Below are 19,464 nucleotides of genomic sequence, written 5' to 3'. Positions count from 1 at the left end.
TATCATGATCTTTTCCTCCTTTTATGATGGTCTTGTGTAGGTAGTGTCAAGCACTGTGAGGTCACGGATATCCAGGCCATTCTGTATCTAGGGGAAACATGTTGTAAGGAGTCCTACCCTTCCTTTGGTTCTTACATTCTTTCTGCCACCTCTTCTGCATTAGACCCTGAGCTTTGGAAGGTGTGACAGAGGTATTACAGTACTCAGTATTCTGGTCACTTCTTTACAGCACCATGATGCCTTCTGAGTCATCCCAAGCTCACGCCATCTGAAAAGAGAAGATTCACTACTAAAAGTGAGAGTAGCATTAATATAAGTGTATGGACATTAACAGAAGTGCTTACTGGGAAGTTTGATAAGCATAGTATATAAATTTAGCCAGGCAGCAGCAGATGTTACACCCCTAGGGCTCATGACTACCCCTTTTTAAGGTTTCACTATCAGGGATGTATTACCTTCATGGAGTAGGTCTCCAGTCCAATTAGAGGGCAGTTGATTTCCACCATGACAGATGTGCCACTATTGCACTCATTGGCTCAGTTGGCCTGGCTGGCCAAATATAAAATTTTCAGTGACCACTGTTGAGTATCTTCAGTGGTGGTTTCTCTTTCTCCCATTGAACTGCATGCAGAATGACTTCTTGAAGCTTTCTGTCAGCTGGTTTACATGGAGGAGGTTATCAGCTCAGTTGCAGGAGGATTTCTCAGTGGCGTTGCAGCCCAAGTGGGTGGAGTCTTCAGCAATAGGGTCTTACCATCTCATCCTGGTGGGAAACCAAAGGCATCGGCAATGGCCTATAATGTTTTGCAGGCATCAGGGACCTCCCTGGCCAACAACATACTGGAAGGTATTCCATCCCTGGCAGTGAAAATTTTCTAGCAACAATCTATGGCTCCTGAGTATTCCATTGTCCAAAATAGTAGGATTCCATATAATTTACTTATAACTTCTTAGATTTTGATTAGCCCTCCCTCCACTTTTCCTTTACTCAATCTCTTCCATGGCCTCACTTTGGGCCTTTTCACCCCCATTAATCTAATCTAATATATATATATATATATATATATATATATATAAGAATCTGTAATATATATATATATACATACACACACACACACACACACACACACACACACACACACACACACATATAACACCATCCTATTAAGTACCCCCTCACTTCCTTTCTCTTCCCTTTATATTTCTTTTCTAGTTTACTGGCCCTTGCTACTGAGTTTTCTTACTACTCAACGTGGAAGTCCAATCATCTATAGCTAGGATCCACATATGAGAGAGAACATGTGGCGCTTGGCTTTCTGGGCCTGGGTTACCTCACTTAGTACAATCCTTTCCAGATCCATCCATTTTCCTGCAAATTTCATAACTTCATTTTTCTTTACTGCTGAGTAGAACTCCATTGTATAAATGTGCCATATCTTCATTGTCCACCATTGGAGGGACATCTATGCTGGTTCCATTTCCCAGCTAATGTGAATTGAGTAGCAATAAACATGGTTGAGTAAGTATTTCTAAGGTAATGAGATGAGTCCTTAGGATATATGCCTAGGAGTGCTATAGCTGGGTCATATGGTAGATCAATTTTTAGCTGTTTTAGGAACCTCCACACTGATTTCCACAATGGCTGGACCAGATTGCATTCCCACCAACAGCATAGATGGGTTCCTCCTTTTCTACATCCTCACCAGCATTTATGTTCATTTGTTTTCATGATGTTAGCCAATCTGACAGCAGTGAGATGGAATCTCAATATAGTTTTAATTTGCATTTCCCTGATGACTAGGGATATAGAAATGTTTTTAAAATGCTTATATGCCATCTGTATTTCTTCTTTGGGGAACTCTCTATTTAGCTTCATAGCCCACTTTTTTTTTTATTTTATTTTTTTATTTTTTTATTTTTTTTTAATTTTTATTAACATTTTCAATGATTATAAAATATATCCCATGGTAATTCCCTCTCTCCCCACCCCCACACTTTCCCGTTTGAAATTCCATTCTCAATCATATTACCTCCCCATTACAATCATTGTAATTACATATATACAATATCAACCTATTAAGTATCCTCCTCCCTTCCTTTCTCCACCCTTTATGTCTCCTTTTCAACTTACTGCATAGCCCACTTTTTAATTGGCTTGTTTGATTTCTTATTATTTATTTTTTTGAGTTCTTTGTATATCCTAGATATTAATCCTCTTTCATATATATAGCTGGCAAATATTTTTCCCATTTTGTAGGTTGCCTCTTTGCTTTATTTACAATGTCCTTTGCCATACGAAATCTGTAATTTTATGAGGTCCCAGTGGTTAATCTGTGGTTTCATTGCCTGAGCAATTGAAGTTATATTCAGAAAGTCTTTGCCAAGACCAATATGTTGAAGGGTTTCCCCAACCTTTTCCTCCAGTAGTTTCAGAGTTTCAGGTCTGATGATAAGGTCTTTAATCCACTTGGACTTAATTCTTGTGCATGGAGAGAGAGAAGAATCTATTTTCATCCTTCTACAGATACATATACACTTTTCCCAGCAACATTTGCTGAAGAGGCTCTATTTTTTTCCAGTGGATATTTTTGGCCTTTTTAAAATCGAATATCAGGTGGCTATAGCTACCTGGACTAACATCTGGGTCCATTGATCCACATGTATGCTTTTTTGGCAGTACCATGCTGTTTTTGTTACTATAGCTCTATAGTATAGGTTAAAATCAGGTATGGTGATACCACCAACCTTATTTTTGTTGCTTAGTATTATTTTAGATATTTGAGGATTTTTGTGTTTCCAAATGAACTTTTGGATTTTTTTTTCTATTTTAGTGAAGAATGCTGTTTGAATTTTGATGGGGATTGCATTAAATGTGTAGATTGCTTTTGGTAAGATTGCCATTTTCACAATATTTATTCTTCCAATCCAGGAACAAGGGATGCTTTTCCACATTCTGTCTTCTGTAATTTCTCGCTTGAGTGTTTTAAAGTCCTCATTGTAGAGATTCTTTACTTTCTTGGTTAGGTTTATTCCAAGGAACTTTATTTTTTTTTTGATTCAATTGTGAATGGGAGTGATTCTCTGATTTCATCCTCTGTGTGTTTGTTGTTAGCATATATGAAGGCTACTGATTTCTGTGTATTTATTTTTTATCCTGCTGCATGGCTGTAGGTGTTTATGAGCTCTGACAGTTTGCTGGTAGAGTCTTTAGTGTCCTTTATATATAAAATCACGCCATTTGCAAATAATGATAACTTGATCTCTTCCTTTCCAATTTGTATCCCTTTTATGTGTGTCTCTTGCCTCATTGCTATGGCTAAGACTTCCAGTACTATATTAAATAAAAGTGGGGACAGTGGACACCCTTGTCTTGTTCCTGATTTTAGGGGAAAAGTTTCCCGTTTTTCCCCATTTAGTAATATGTGGCTGCATCTAATGATATGATTATGACTTTTCTGCATCTAATGATATGATTATGTGATTTTTGTCCTAAAGTCCATTCATATAATTTATTACATTTATCTATTTGTGTATGTTGAACCATCCCTGAATCTCTGGGATAAATCTTACTTAGTCAGGGTGAATGATCTTTTTGATATATTCTTTATTTCTGTTTGCCAATATTTTGTTGAGAATTTTTTTTGTGTGTTTTTTTTTTTACATTTTTTTGTTCATTTTTATTTATTTATTTATTTGAGAGTGACAGACACAGGGAGAAAGACAGATAGAGAGAGAGAGAGAATGGGCGCGCCAGGGCTTCCAGCCTCTGCAAACGAACTCCAGACGCGTGCGCCCCCTGGTGCATCTGGCTAACGTGGGACCTGGGGAACCAAGCCTCGAACCGGGGTCCTTAGGCTTCACAGGCAAGCGCTTAACCGCTAAGCCATCTCTCCAGCCCAAGAGAATTTTTGCATATATGTTCATGAGGGAGATTGATCTGTAATTTTTTTTTTTCTGTATTTGCCTGGCTTTTATGTCATGGTGATGTTGGCTTCATAGAAGGAGTTTAGTAGGAATCCTCCTTTTTCTATTTTAGGGAAAAGCTTAAAAAGTAATGGTATTATGTCTTCCCTAAAGGTTTGGTAAAATTCACCAGTGAATCCATCTGGACCTAGACTTTTTTTTAGTTGAGAGGTTTTTGATAACTGGTTGGATCTTCATACTTGTTATAGGTATATTTAAGTGTTCCATGTGCAGCTGAAAACAATGTATATTCTGCAGCATTTGGATGAAATGTCCTGGACGTATCTGTTAGGTCCATTTCTTCTATTACCTCATTTAGTCCAGATGCCTCTATGTTTATTTTTTCCTGGGATAACCTATCAATTGATTAGAATGGGGTGTTGAAGTCACCCACTACCTCTGTGTTTGGTGTTATGTGTGACTTTATTTCTAATAGAATTTGTGTGATGAATTTGGGAGCCCTTATGTTAGGTGCGTGTATGTTTAGAATTGTAATGTCCTCCTGTTGGAGTTTGCCTTTATTCAATATAAAGTGGCCTTCCTTATCTTTCTTAACTAACGTTGGACTGAAGTCTACCTTGTCAGATACTAGGGTAGCAACCTCTGCTTATTTTCTAGGCCCATTTGCTGGAAACACTGATTTCCAACCTTTCCCCCTAAGATAGTGTCCATCATTTGTGGAAAGGTAAGTTTCTTGGAGGCAACAAACTGAAAGATCCTGGTTTTTAACCCAGACTGTAAACCTATGTCTTTTGGTTGGGCCATTGAGGATGTTGATATTAAGACATATTATTGAAAGGTATGTATTTATGTTTGCCATTGTTTGTAGTTTTTCTGGTTTTACCTTTGCTCTTTTGTGTTAACTAGTATTTGAGTATTGTTTGGTTTTTCCTGGTTCCGTATATGTGTGCTTTTCTTTCTTTTTCTTTTCTTTTTAATTTTTTTAATTAATTAATTTATTTATTTGAGAGCAACAGACACAGAGAGAAAGACAGATAGAGGGAGAGAGAGAGAATTGGCGCGCCAGGGCTTCCAGCCTCTGCAAACGAATTCCAGACACGGGGCACACGTGCCCCCTTGTGCATCTGGCTAACGTGGGACCTGGGGAACTGAGCCTCGAACCGGGGTCCTTAGGTTTCACAGGCAAGCACTTAACCACTAAGCCATCTCTCCAGCCCTTTTCTTTCTTTTTAGCATGGAGGATTCTTTCACATATTTTCTGTACAGCTGGTTTTGTCTTCAAATACTCCTTTCTCCTGCTTTTGTCGGATGTCCTTATTTCTCTGTCTATTTGAATGGATAGCTTTGCAGGAAAAAGTAACCTTGGTTGACAGTTGTTATCTTTCAGAACTTGGAATACATCACTATCACTCCAAGCCCTTCTGGCTTTTAAAGTTTGTTTTGAGTAATGTCCTGTGATCCTGATGGGCTTGCCTCTTTAGGTAACTTGATTTTTCTCTCTAACTGCTTTCAATATTTTTTCTTTGGTTTTTGTGTTTGGCAGTTTGATTATAATATGGCGAGGAGAGGTTCTTTCCAGGTTTTATCTGATCAGTGTTCTAAAGGCTTCCTGTATCTGCATTGGCACCTCTTTCCCAATTTGGGGGAAATTTTGTTCTATAATTTTGTTGAAGATGTGTACTATGCCTTTGGAGTGAAACTCTTCTTCTACCATACCCTGAATTCTTATGTTTGATCTTTTCATAGTTTCCTGAATATCATTAAATTCCCATTCATACTTTCCTATTAGTTTGTCTTTTTCTTTGTTGGACTGTATTAGTTCTGCCACCTGGTCTTCTAGTTTATATATTCCGTCCTCTAATTCATCCGTTCTACTGCTGAGATTTTCTACAGAGTTTTTTTAAAATTTCATTAACTGTGTTCTTTATTGCTAGTAATTCTGACTTTTTGTTTATTATTTCTATCTCCTTATTTATGTCTTGTATTGACCTCTTTGTTTCATTAAATTGGTGTTCTGTGTCTTCTTTTATTCCTTTGATTTCCTCATTCATTCCTTTGATTTCTTTTTTGACTTCTTTGAACATATTTATAATCATTCTTTTGAAATATTTCTCAGCCATTTCCTCCAACTCATTCTCACTGGAGGTAATTTCTGATGCATTAATACTTTTTGGTGGATTTATATTGTCTTGATTTTTGGTGTTTCTTGTGTTATAATGTATATATTTTTACAACTTGGATTAATTTAATGCTTGGATTTTCTAGTTAGCTGCAGTATTATTAGATGTATCAATCAATCTGATGTTGTATATCTTCAGGGTAGGAGCTTAAGGTGCTAGGTATGGATCTCAAGACGCTCAGAATATCTATAAAAGTGACCTTAGGTGTTGGGTTTGCCTTCTATGAGAGTATTCAAGAAGTCTGAGTGGAATAAAATACAGGCAGATTCTAAAATTTAACTAAACAATGTATACTTTCAATGAGTAGCAGTTCAGAGTATTTATGCAAGAGTAGGTATTATGATAGCCAGATCCTCTAACTGCTCCTTAGGGTGTGTGGCACCCCACACCCTTAATCCTGACAACAAGGAGGTTAAGAATTCTGGTCTGTTGAGGGTTCAAAGTCTGTTTGTGACCAAGTGAGACCCTTCCCTAATGTATAACAGAAGAGGAAACAAAGCCACTATAAATCAAGAAGCAACAAATAACAAGCTCAAAATATAGTTTATTTAAGGATGGAAAATCTGATCATCCATCATATTTAACATATAATTTATCCTTATATGGAAGGTTCAATTAGCACTTCCAGTTCAGGCCTTTATCCAGGTTTATTTGGTGGGTACTGACCTGTTGGAATCCCAGTTACCTTTTGGAATGATTTTGGTCTCAGTTATGCTGCACTCCTGCTTGGGTCCCTTTTTGGTGCACTATCGATTCAAGTAGGCTGGCTGGGTTGTTGTATCGCTGCTCTGTTTGCCATTGCTGGGTGCTGTGATGTCCCTTCTACTGGTCTCTGTTGCTTGCTGGCACTTGCACTGGCGGTGGGGAGGGGAGACTGTCGATGGTAGCTCTAGTTATCTTGCTGGTCCGCATGATCCTATACCTCATGATCTGCGCCTCCATTGTTCACTGCGGTTCTTCCTTCATGTTTCTTGAGTTTGTGAAGAGCTCTGTTGTGAGGGGAAAATCCCCTCACCCGGCTTTTCCTGGGGCTCAAGCTGTGGCCCTGCGGACCTGGTACTGCTGCTGCTGAGGCCACTTCTGCTGGCCTATGTGGGTCTGGATTGTCTGGATCTCTCCTACTTCTCTGCTGCCATTTTAATTTCTTATACACCTCACTTTTAGTAGAAGAGTGTATTTTGCTATTTTTTTTCCCTCCCCTAGGCTGCTTTGGTGTGGTTCCTACACTGCCATCTTAACCAGCAGTCCTGAGTTAATAATTCTTTATGCACCTTCATTTTTTTGGTAGAAGGGTGTATTGTGTGTTGTCTCTTTACCCTTTCAGGTTTCTTTGTGGTGGCTCCCATTCTGCCATCTTAACCAGAAGTCTCCAGCAGTTATTTATAAAGCTGGATTCAAATTCTCACTTTGAAGGTAAATTGCTAAATTCATCTATGCAGTTTTGTCATATCTTCCTTTCTATTTCATGAGGTTGTGCTATTTGGTTTATATATTTGAGGCATTATATGTTAATAATGACTTGTGATGTTGTATTGTCATATTGTAATTCTGTTGCTTCTGAGGTATGTTTGTCTTCAAGTCTATTGTCTGTTGTCTCATTAATAACATTCAATCTGGGCTGGAGAGATGGCTTACAGGTTAAGCGCTTGCCTGTGAAGACTAAGGACCCAGGTTCGAGGCTCAATTCCCCAGGACCCATGTTAGTCAGATGTACAAGGGGGCACACACATCTGAAGTTTTTTTGCAGTGGCTGGAAGCCCTGGCATGCCCATTCTCTCTCTCCCTCTCTCCCTCCCTCCCTCTCTCTCTCTCTCTCTCTCTGTCTATTGGCCTCTTTCTCTCTCTGTATGTCACTCTCAAATAAATAAATAAAAATAACAAAAAGATTTTAAAAAATAACATTCAATCTTTTAGACAATGTTTCATAGATTAATTTATTTTCATCATTTTACTTCCAATCTTTCTAAATAATTGACATTATGTGTTAGATTATTCATAGTAAGTGATTTTTAGAAATTTATTTTTTATTAGATATGGACATATTTAGCATGTAAACAAACATGTTACTACCATCCTTTTCTTCCTCCATGCCACTTTTTTGAAGAGGCCTTCCTAATCGGGGTTATAGGTCAACACCATGGGGATTTTAGGTCATGCATTATGGGGGCAGCAGTCAGTTATGGGGAAGAGGCAAATCCTCTGTGCAAAATGTCCCAACTTATGGCTCCAACAATCCTTCTGCCCCTTCTGCAAAATTACCTGAGCCATGTTGGGTCCATTTTATGTCTAGTTAAGTGATGGGCACTTTGGAGCCTCTGGATCTGTGCTTTGGTAGGTGATAAGTGACCTAAGTGTCTATCTCCTTCATGCTTGTGCTTATATCAGATTCACTAAGAAAGCAGCACTCTTGCTCTTTTCCCCAAGTCCTTTGTGGTTTCAGCTGGGCTGGGGCCAATATGGAGTGCTCTGGATCATTTATCTCCTCAGAGCCAGCTCCCATCTGATAAGGAGAAGCAGATTATCCAATGGAGAGTGGAGTCAGCATCAGTTAAGTGGGACAACCATTATTAATTTAGAGAGAATTTAATGGGTTGTAGACCCTCTTTTAACCTAAGATTAGTGGGAACTTGACAATGGAAAGCTGAATCATTATCTGAATATGATTTTGACTTGTTTCACAATTCCAGATATGGTTTCCTTTCCACTGAGCAGATCTGTTAGCCAATCCAACAGCAATTGGTTACTCACCATGGCTGTGTGCCACTGTTGCACTTGTGTGAGCATCACATCAGGTTGTTTGCTTCTGAGTAGCTTAGACTTTGAATTGCTCAGAAAAATGTTGGCCATTTTCCCCTGGTAGCTCATGTAGCACCTTCCAGCACTAAATGAGGTATTTGTCTGGAGACTGACTCTCTTCCAGATTCCAACCAGGTCTCTGCATGGTCCATCCTGACAGTTTATGATGTCTCTAGCTATGGGGTCTTACTATTATCCTCTGGTGGGTAATCAAGTGATCTGGAAAAAGTCTGTCTTGTTTGTTTTGGGATATCTAGTAGGTCACTCTGACCAACAGCTCATTGTGGATGTAGACCACATCCTGGTACAGGGAATTACAGGCCAGCACTAAGGGAAAATAAAAAAAAAAAAAAGAAAAAGACAAAGAATAAACAGAAACAGGAGAAATTTAAGGTTAGACTTCATCTCACCCTCTCTAGGGTCCTTTGATTCAGGTGCTAAGGTCCTCTTGGGGAGGGGGGGTTCTACCTTATTGTCTAACTTCAAGGATATAGAATTATATGGTATGAGTTCAATTTGTGTTTAGTTTTGTGTTTCACCCTTCCCTTTACCTCAAGCCCTACCCTTCCTAATGCCAACCCTCAAGATACTATTCAGGTATGTCAGCAACTCGAGCTGATCTTGGTTAGGAATCACAGATGAAAGAGACTATGCAACAATTGTCTTTCTGTGATTGTGTGAGTTTACTTAGAATGATCTGTTCCCAGTTTGAACATTTTTTCTACAAATTTAATTGTGTCATTTTTTTTTTCCCTACAGATGAGTAGAATTCCATCGTGTAGATATACTACATCTTGGTTATTCATTCATCCAATGATGTGCTATTATGAATTGAGCAGCTATAAACATGGTTGAGCAAATATTTCTGAACTGAGATATGGAGCTTTTTGGGTAAATGCCCAGTAAGAGAATAACAGGGTCTGTTGTTAACTCTATACTCATCCTTTTCAGGAGTATCCATATTGATTTCCATAGTGGTGGTACTAGCTTACATCCCCACCAACAGTGAATGAGTGTTCCTATTTCTCAATATCCTTGCCAACATTTGTTTTCATTTGATTTTTTTTTTATTGTTTGTTATCCTTACTGGGGTAACATAGAATCCCATAGTTGTTTTAATATGCATTTCCCTAATGGGTAGTAATATTGAACATTTTCTTTTTTTTTAAATTTAATTTATTAGTTTTCAGCAAATACAGGCCATTTGGTACCATTGTTTAGGTTCATCCATGATCTACCCCCTCCCAATGAACCCTCCTTGTTGATGTAAATGGTCTTGCATTGTGGAGTTAGTCCACAGTTATTGGTACGATAAATGTCCCTGCATATCATGACCCGACATGTGACTCTGACATTCTTTCTGCCCTCTCTTCTGTAAAATTTCCTTGAGCCATGTTGGGTTCATTTTTGGTCTGTGTCAGTGCTGAGGTGTTGGGGGCCTCTGAGGCTCTGAGTCTCTGATTTGGTAGGAGTTGATTTTTCTCTCTGTTGGTCTCTTTCCCCTTTGTGCTGGTATCTGGTTCATCAGGAAAACAGCACCCTTTCTTGTTTTGCCAATTTACTTTAGTTTCAGTCGGGCCCCTTAGGAGGTATGTTGGGGCAGCTCTCTCCTTAGGATCTGCATGTGTCTGAAAAAGAGAAGCAGATTCTCCCATGGAGAGTAAGTTAGCACCTGGAAAATTGAGATAACACTTACTTTTTTGATAGAGAGTTTAATAGGTGTAGGCCCATTTATACCCCATGATTGATGGTAGCTTGATATTGGAGAATAGGCTTATGTTTGGATATGGTTCTGACTTGTTTCCCAGCTTCAGCTATGGGTCTCGTACCACTGAGGGGATCAGTTAGCCAAATCAAGAGCAGTTGGTTCCCACCATGGCTGTGTGCCACTATTGCACTTGTGTGGGCAGCACACCAGGTTATTTGTTGCTAATTAGGTTAGACCATGAGTTGCTTGGACAGATATTGGTCATTTCCCCCAGTCGCCCATGTAGCACCTTCTGGCACTAGACACGCTGACTGTCTGGGGACTAACTCTCTCCTGGCTTCTAGCCATGCCGTTCAATTTTATGTGTCAGCTGCGTATGGAGTCTTCAGCAATAGGGTCTTACCACGGACCTTTGGTGGGTATTCAAGTACTCTGACAAAAGTCTGTCATTGTTTTAGGGAACCTTGTAGGTTTCTCTGATCAAAAGCTCATTGTGGATGATAGTCACATGCTGGTAGTGGGGGTTACAGGTCAGTGCCCACTAAGAAAATTAGGAAAAACATAACTAATATAAAAGAGTTAGAGAAAAGAGAGAGAGAGAAAGGGGGGGAAGGAGAGGGAGGGAGGTAAGATGTAGAAGATAAAGGTTAGTCTTGATCCTACCCTCTCCACTGTCTTGTGGTTCAGGTGTTTCCTGTAAGGGCCTAGTGAAGGTTCAGCCATTTGGTCTGCCTTTTAGGAAGTAGAATTTTATGGTACCATTGACATTTGGGTCCAGATTAGTGTTTCCCACCCCTTTGATTCCCTCCACTCCCTCCCCATTCATCTAGTGTCTAGTCCATGAGATGCTTGCTGGGTGTGTAAGGTTTCTTGAGTAGATTCAGGTTAGGTGCTGTAGATGAGTGAGACTATGTGGCGATTTTTTTTCTGTGATTGGGTAAGTTCACTGAGAATGATCTGTTCCAGGTTCAACCATTTTTCCTGAAATTTCTTTGTGTCATTTTTTCTTACTGCTGTATAGAATTCCATTGTGTAGATATACCACATCTTATTATCCATTTTTCTAGTGATGGACATCTGGGTTGATTCCAGCTTTTTGCTATTATGAATTGAGCCGCTACAAACATGGTTGAGCAAGTCTCTCTGGCCTGTGGTTTGAAGGTTTTAAGGTAGATGCCCAGTAAGGAAATAACTGGGTCTGTTGGTATCTCTATAGTCAGCTTTTTCAGGAGTCTCCATATTGCTTTCCAAAGTGGTTGTACCATCCTACATTCCCACCAACAGTGAATGAGTGTTCCTGCTTCTCCACATCCTTGCCAGCATTGATTTTCATTTGATTTTTTGATGGTGGCTCTCCTTATTGGGGTAAGGTGGAATCTCATAGTTGTTTTAATTTGCATTTCTCTGATGATAAGGGATGATGAACATTTTCTTAAGTGTGTGTTTGTCATTTGTGTATCTTCCTCTGTGAACTGCCTGTTCAACTCTTTGCCCCATTTAGTGAGTGAGGTGTTTGTCTTCTTATTGTATAGAATTTTGAGTTCTTAGTAGATTCTAGAGATTAGGCCTCTATCAGCTGGATAACTCACAAATATTTTCTCCCATTCCATGGGTATTCTATTGGCTTTGCTTATTATATTCTTGTCTGTAAAGAAACTCTTCAGCTTCATATGATCCCATTGGTTGAGTGACTGTTTAAGAACGTGAGATACTGGGATTTTGTTCAGGAAGTCTTTTTCCATTCCTATATCATGGAAAGTACTTCCTAAATTTTCTTCCAGTAGTATTCAAATTTCTGGTCTTATGTTGAGGTCTTTGATCCATTTGGATTTAAGTGTAGTGCATGGTGAAATGTGTGGATGAAGTTTTGGGATTAGGGTAATACTAACTTCGTAGAAGGAGTTGGGTAGCTTTCCCTGTTCTTCAATTGTGTGGCACAGTTTTAGGAAGATTAGTTTGAGTTCTTCCATGAAGATTTGATAAAATTCAGCTGGGAATCCATCTGGTCTTGGACTCTTCTTTTTGGGGAGGTTTTTTATTACTTTTTCAATCTCCATGAGTGTGATGCGTTCATTGAGGTGATTAATCTTCTCTCAGTTTAGCTTTGGTAGATGATATGCATCCTGGGATTTATCCATCTCCTCCACATTTTCCAGTTTTGTGGAGTAGAGGTTTTTGAAATAAGTCCTGATGATTCTCCCAATTTCACTTATGTCTGTTGTGATCTCTCCTTTTTCATTTTGAATTTTGTTAATTTGGAGCCTATCCTTTTTTTGCTTGATCAAATTGGCCAGAGGTTTGTCAATCTTGTTTATTTTTTCAAAGAACCAGCTCTTTGTTTTGTCAATTGCCTTAATTGTTTACTTGGTTTCCAATTCATTAATTTCTGCTCTGATTTTATTTATTTATTTCCTTCTGGAGCTCTTTGGGTTGGACTTTTCTTGTTTTTCCAGTGACTTTAGGTGGATGGTTAGGCTATTGATTTGGGATCTTTCTGTCTTTTTTATGAAGGCATTGAGTGCTATGAATTTTCCCCTGAGGACTGCCTTCATTGTGTCCCATAAGTTTTGGTATGATGTGTTCTCATTGTCATTCAATTCCAGGAATTTTGCAATTTCATTTTTTATTTCATCCACTATCCATTTATTGTTTAAGAGTGTGCTGTTCAGTTTCCAAGTGCTGTTGGGATTCTTGGTGGGTCTTTTGTTGTTAATTTCTAGCAATATAGCATTGTGATCTGATATCATGCAGGGAATTATGTTAATTTTCCTAAATATGTGGAGGCAATATTTGTGACCCAGTATATGGTCTATTTTAGAGAATGTTCCATGGGCTGCTGAGAAGAATGTGTAGTCTGTGGATTTGGGATGGAAAGTTCTGTAGATGTCTGTTAGGTCTAAGTGTTCTATGGTTTTGTTGAGCTGTCTTACTTCCCTGTTGAGTTTCTGTTTGGATGATCTGTCTATTACTGATAGTGGTGTGTTTAAGTCCCCAGCTATGATGGTGTTGGTGGTTATTTCTGTTTTATTGTCAAGTAGGTTTTGTTTTATGAACTATGGTACCCCTGTGTTTGGTGCATACAGATTTATGATTGTAATATCCTCTTTGTTCCCTTTGTCTTTTTCAATTATTTTTGGTTTGAAGTCAATTTTATCCTATATTAATATAGCTACACCTGCTTGTTTCTTATTCCCATTTGCTTGGAATATTGTTTTCTACCCTTTCACCCTAAGGAGGTTTATGTCTTTAGTGGCAAGGTGGGTTTCTTGAAGGCAGCAGATAGAGGGGTCTAAGTTTTTGATCCACCCTTTTAGCTTGTGTCTCTTGATGGGTGAATTAAGGCCATTAATATGTAGGGTAATGACTGTGAGATTCGATTTGATCCATCCCTGCCATGTTGTGGTGGTAGAGGTGTGTTGGTGTTTTCATGGAATTTGAACTTTTTTGTGTCTACTCTGGGTTTGGTTGTTATGATCTGCTTCTTGTAGGCATTTGTGTTTGGTTATTTGTTTCTTCTCTGTGGAGAATTTCCTCAAATACTTTCTGTAGGTTTGGTTTTGTGATCATGTAATTGTAAAGATGAATTTTGGCATGGAAAGTTTTTATTTCACCATCTATTATGAGGGAGTCTTTTGCTGGGTAGAGAAGTTTGGGTTGGAAGCCATAGTTTCTTAAAGTTTGAAGTTTCATTCTCGGCCCTTATAGATTTCAGGGTTTCTATTGAGAAGTCTGAAGTAATTCTGATTGGGATTCCTTTGAAAGTGGTGTGCTGTTTTTCCCTAGCTGCTTTTAGGATTTTCTCTTTAGTGTCAATGTTTAGAGTCTTAATGATAATATGTCTTGGGGAGTTTCTCCTTTTGTCCAGTCTGTTTGGAGTTCTGTTGGCTTCTTGTATCTTGACTGGCCTTTCTTTTAAGAGACTGGAGAAGTTTTCTTCAATTATTTTGTTAAATAAGTTCTCCATGCCTTTGGTCTGAAATTCTTCTCCTTCTGGTTTTCCAATGATATTAGGACGTTTAAGTGTATCCCACAATTCCCTCATGTTCTGTTCATAGGAACTTTTGAACTTACTGAAATTTTTGAACTCTCAAACTGTTTCTTCCATCTTGTCTTCCAGATCAGAGTTTCTATCCTCCACTTCACTGACTCTATTCTTGAGAGCCTCTAGAGAGTTTTGGACTTGTTCAGTTAAGTTTGCATTTTCTGCTACTTTCCTATGTATCACTTCCATTGCTCTGTCCAGCTCCCTTTTCACCTCATTTTCTGATTTTCTTGATGATTCTTGGAATTCATCCTTGCATTTCTTTATGTTTTCATTTAGTGTGGCCAGCTGATTTTTAAGGTCCTCTTTTTTTTTTTTAAAACTCTCCCTTAACTCTCTTAGCTCTCTTTGAATTCCTTACAATGTCTTATCATATTGTTCTAGCTTAGTGATGGTAGCATCCACACGATTATCAGTCCTTTGTTGCTTTTCTGCATGTTCTAGCAGTAGGTTGGTCAGAGTTGCATTGCTCATAGCTTCCACTTGATGTTCTGATCCTAAAAACTCTTCTGTGTTTTGGTTAGATGTAATCCTTGTTGGATTGGGTGATCTATCTGGATTTTCTTGTATTTTATTTTTCATGTTATTTCTTTTGTGCTGTGGTCTACCCATGACAGTGTATGGGCAGGTAGGTGGGTGGACCAGCCTGGGCTCTAGCTTAGTGAGACTCCAAGGCAGCCTGGGGCAGTTGCCAAGCAGCCTGGGTTTTTTGTCTCTCTTGTCAAAGCCGCCTATCTACTGCCTGACATGGGTACCAAAGTTGCCTGAATTCTCACCCAGTAATGCACCAAAGCTGCCTGCCTTTGAGCTTGGAAGGGGACTGAGGTAGCAAGCCCTGAAGCTGCCCGAACTCTGGCTGGGATCACTGGGACCTGCAAACAGTCTGTGCTCTCCCGCCACAGGGGTGTGGGGGATGGTTGGTGACGGACAGATAGGAGACAGAACCTGAGCTGGTACTAGTGACTCAGTGTGGGCTTGTGTGGCCTTTGCTGTGGGACCAGGCCTGCTTCAGGTGCAATTGTAGTGCAGAGGCAGCTGCTGCGTGCACAGGATCGGGGCACAGTGGAGGCTGGCCGGAGGGTGCGTGATTGGAGCACAGCAGCTGGGGGTCTGGTGGCCGCCTGATCCTAGCCCCGGTGGTCACTACGGGTGTGCTAACCGAGCACAGTCTGCCGGGCCAGTGTGCATGATCAGAGCACAATGGCAGAGGTCCCCACAGGTGTGGAGATCCCCATGAGTATGCAAACTGAGCACAGCGGTGGAGGGCTCCACGGATGTGCGATCAGAGCACAGCGTAGCAGGCTGGCGGTTGCTTGATGAGAGCACAGCCACTTTGGGCGCGGGGTGCGGCGGTTGTATGGAGGGGTAGACTACCCACCCGAGAGGGGATCCACGATTCCCTGTTTTTCCCCACTCTGTGCCCTCCCACTGGCAAGAAGACCTTGATAACCCTTAATTTCTTGCTTTTCTTTCCCTGGTATTTGCAGTGCAGCTAGGCATTCGCCATCTTGGCCAGAAGTCCCTGAACATTTTCTTAAGTGTGTGTTAGCCATTTATAATTCTTCCTCTGAGAACTTCCTATTCAGTTCTCTGCCCCACTTTTGGAGTGGGTTATTTAATTTTTTGTTTAGCTTTTTGAGTTCTTTGTAGATTCTAGATATTAGACTTCTGCCAGTGGTATAGCTGGCAAAGATTTTTTCTCATTAAGTGGGTAATCTATTGGCTCTGCTTATGGTATGTTTGCAAAAGCTTTTTAGCTTCATGAGATCCCATTGGTGAAGTACCAGTTTTATTTCCTGGGCTATTGATGTTTTATTTATTTTCTCAGTCCTGTATCATAGAGAGTGCCTCCTATTTTTCTTCTAATATTTGAAGAGTTTCCAGACTTATATTGAGGCCTTTAATCTATTTGTACTTGTTTTTTGTGTATGGTGGGATGTGTGGCTCTAATTTCATTTTTATACATATGGTCATCCAATTTGTCTAACACCATTGTTGAAGATACTGTCTTTTCCGAAGTGTATGTTATTGGCACCTTTGTCAAAAATAAAGCAGCTGTAGTTACTTGACCTAAGGTCTGGGTCTTCAATTCTGTTTCATTGGTGTATGTTCCTGTTTTTCTTTCCCCCAGTATCATGCTGTTTTTGTCACTATGGCTTTGTAATGTAGCTTTAGATCAGGTATGGTGATACCAACAGAAGTGCTTTATGTCTGAGGTTATGTTTTTATATCTGAGTCCTTCTGCCATTCCATATGAACTTTGAGGTCAGTTTTTCAATCTTTGTGAAGAAAGATACTGGTATTTTTATTGGTATTGCATTAAATCTGTATATTGCTTTTGGTAGAATTGCCATTTTCACATAATTAATTCTACCTATCTAGGAGCATGGAAGGTCTTTACTTTTTCTCAAGTTCTCCTGGATTTCATTCTTCAGTTTTATATGTTTTTATTATATAGTTCTTTCATATCCTTTATTAGTGTTATTCCAAGATATTTAATTGTTTTTGTTGCTGTTGACAATGGGACAGCCTCTCTGAGTTTTTTCTCTGTATATTTGTCCTTTGCATATAAAAAGGTACTGATCTTTGTGCATTGATTTTATATCCTGATACTTTGCTGAAGAAATTTATCACCTTTAGAAGTTTTGATATGGTGACTTTCAGGTCATTTGTATACAGGAACATGTCATCTGTAAATATGGCTAATGCAACTTCTTCCTTTCAAATTTGAATCCCTTTTATTTCTTTCTTCTGTCTTATTGCTAGAGCTAGTATTTCTAGTACTATGTTGAAGAGCAGTGGTGATAATGGTCAGCCCTGTCTTGCTTCCAATCTCAATGAGAACTCCTTGAGTTTTTCCCCATTAAGTATTATTTGAGCTTTAGGAGCTTTACATATAGCCTTTATTGTGTTGAGATATAAACCCCCATGCCTATTCTTCTCAGTGTTTTGATGATGAAGTGGTGTTGTATTTTGTTGAAGGCTTTCTCTGCATTAATTGAGATGATCATGTGGTGCTTATTGTCAAGTTTATTTATATGGTGTATTATGTTGACTGACTTCTCTATGTTAAACCATCCCTCGGTTCCTGGGATGAAGCCTACTTGATCAAGGTGTACAATGCTTTGGATGTATTGTTGAATTGGCTTTGCAAGGATTTTGTTCATGATCTTTGCATCTAAGTTCATTAAGCACCTAGGTCTATAGTTTCCTTTCCTTGTTGCATCTCTGTGTGATTTTGGCATTAGGGTGATGCTAGCTTCATAAAAAGAGTTGGGGAGATTTTGCTTGTCTCCAATAATGTGAAACAGTTTGAAAAAAATTGGTTTCAGTTCTTTACTGAAGGTTTGATAGAATTCATCTAAGAAGCCATCCAGTTCTGGACTTTTTTTGGTGGTGGTGGGTGATTAAATTTTCAAGCTTCATGGATGCGGTAGGTTTGTTTAGGAGATTAATCTGCTCTGAATTTAATTTTGGTAGGTAGTATATGTCTAGGAATTCATCCTTTTCTCCCAGATTATTCAAAGTTGTGAAGTAGAAGTTTTAGAAATATGCCCTGATACCTTCCAATTTCATTGATATCTGATGTGATCTCTCATTTTTCATCTTTGATTTGGTTAATTTGAGGCTTCTCTTTTTTCTTTTTTTGATTGGCAGGGATTTGTCAATCTTGTTTATTTTTTCAAAGTTCCAGCTCATTGTTTCACTGATTTTTAAAATATTTTTCTTAGTTTCCATTTCATTTAGTTCTGCTCTAATCTTGATTATTTCTTTCTGTCTTGAGCTCTTTGGGTTGCATTATTCTTGTTTTCCAGTGCCTTTAGGTGGACAGTCAGGTTATTAATTTGGGATCTCTCTGTATTTGTCATTTTCTTGTTTTGTAGTTCTTCCAGTTTTACCTTTACTCTCTTGTACTAACTAGTATTTGAGTATGGATTTTATTTTTTCCCAGGTTCCTTATATGTATGCTTTTCTTTCTCTTCAGCATGGAGGATCCTTTCAAGTATTTTCTATATAGCTAGTTTTGTCTTCAAATATTCCTTTAGTCTGCTTTTGTTGTGGAATGTCCTTATTTCTCTATTTGAGTGTTTGACAGTTATCTTTTAGCACTTTGAATATATCATTCCAAGCTCTTCTGGCTTTTAAAGTTTGTGTTGAGTAATCTGCTGTGATCCTGATGGGCTTGCCTTTGTCTGTGACTTGATTTTTCTCTCTAGCTGCTTTCAATATTTTTTCTTTGGTTTGTATGTTTGGTAGTTTAATTATAATGTAGTGAGGAGAGGTTCTTTCCAGGTTTTGTATGGTTGGTGTTCTAAAAGATTCCTGTATCTGTATTGGCATCTGTTTCCCAATTTAGTGGAAGTTTTATTCAATGATTTTGTTGAAAATGCCTTCTATTACTATGCCTTTGGAGTGAAATTCTTCTTCTACTATACCCTGAATTCTTATGTTTGATCTTTTCATAGTGTCCAGAATATCTTGAAATTCCCATTCATATTTTCCTATTGGTTTGTCTTTCTCTTTGTTGAACTGTATTAGATCACCTGGTCTTCTAGTTTAGATATTCTGTCCTCTCCTTCATCCATTCTGCTGCTGAGATTTTCTACAGAATTTTTTATTTCATTGACTGTGTTCTTCCCTGCTAATAATTCTGACTATTTTTTCTTTATTATTTCTATTTCCTTATGCCTTATATTGACCTCATTATTTTATTAAATTGGTTTCCTATGTCTTCTTTGATTTCCTTGAAGATATTTGTAATCATTCTTTTGAAATATTTCTCAGGTATTTGCGCTAAATCATTCTTACTGGAG

Source organism: Jaculus jaculus, chromosome 19 (assembly GCF_020740685.1).
Source record: "Jaculus jaculus isolate mJacJac1 chromosome 19, mJacJac1.mat.Y.cur, whole genome shotgun sequence".
Classification (NCBI taxonomy): Eukaryota; Metazoa; Chordata; class Mammalia; order Rodentia; family Dipodidae; genus Jaculus; species Jaculus jaculus.
This window is presented reverse-complemented; position numbering follows the sequence as displayed.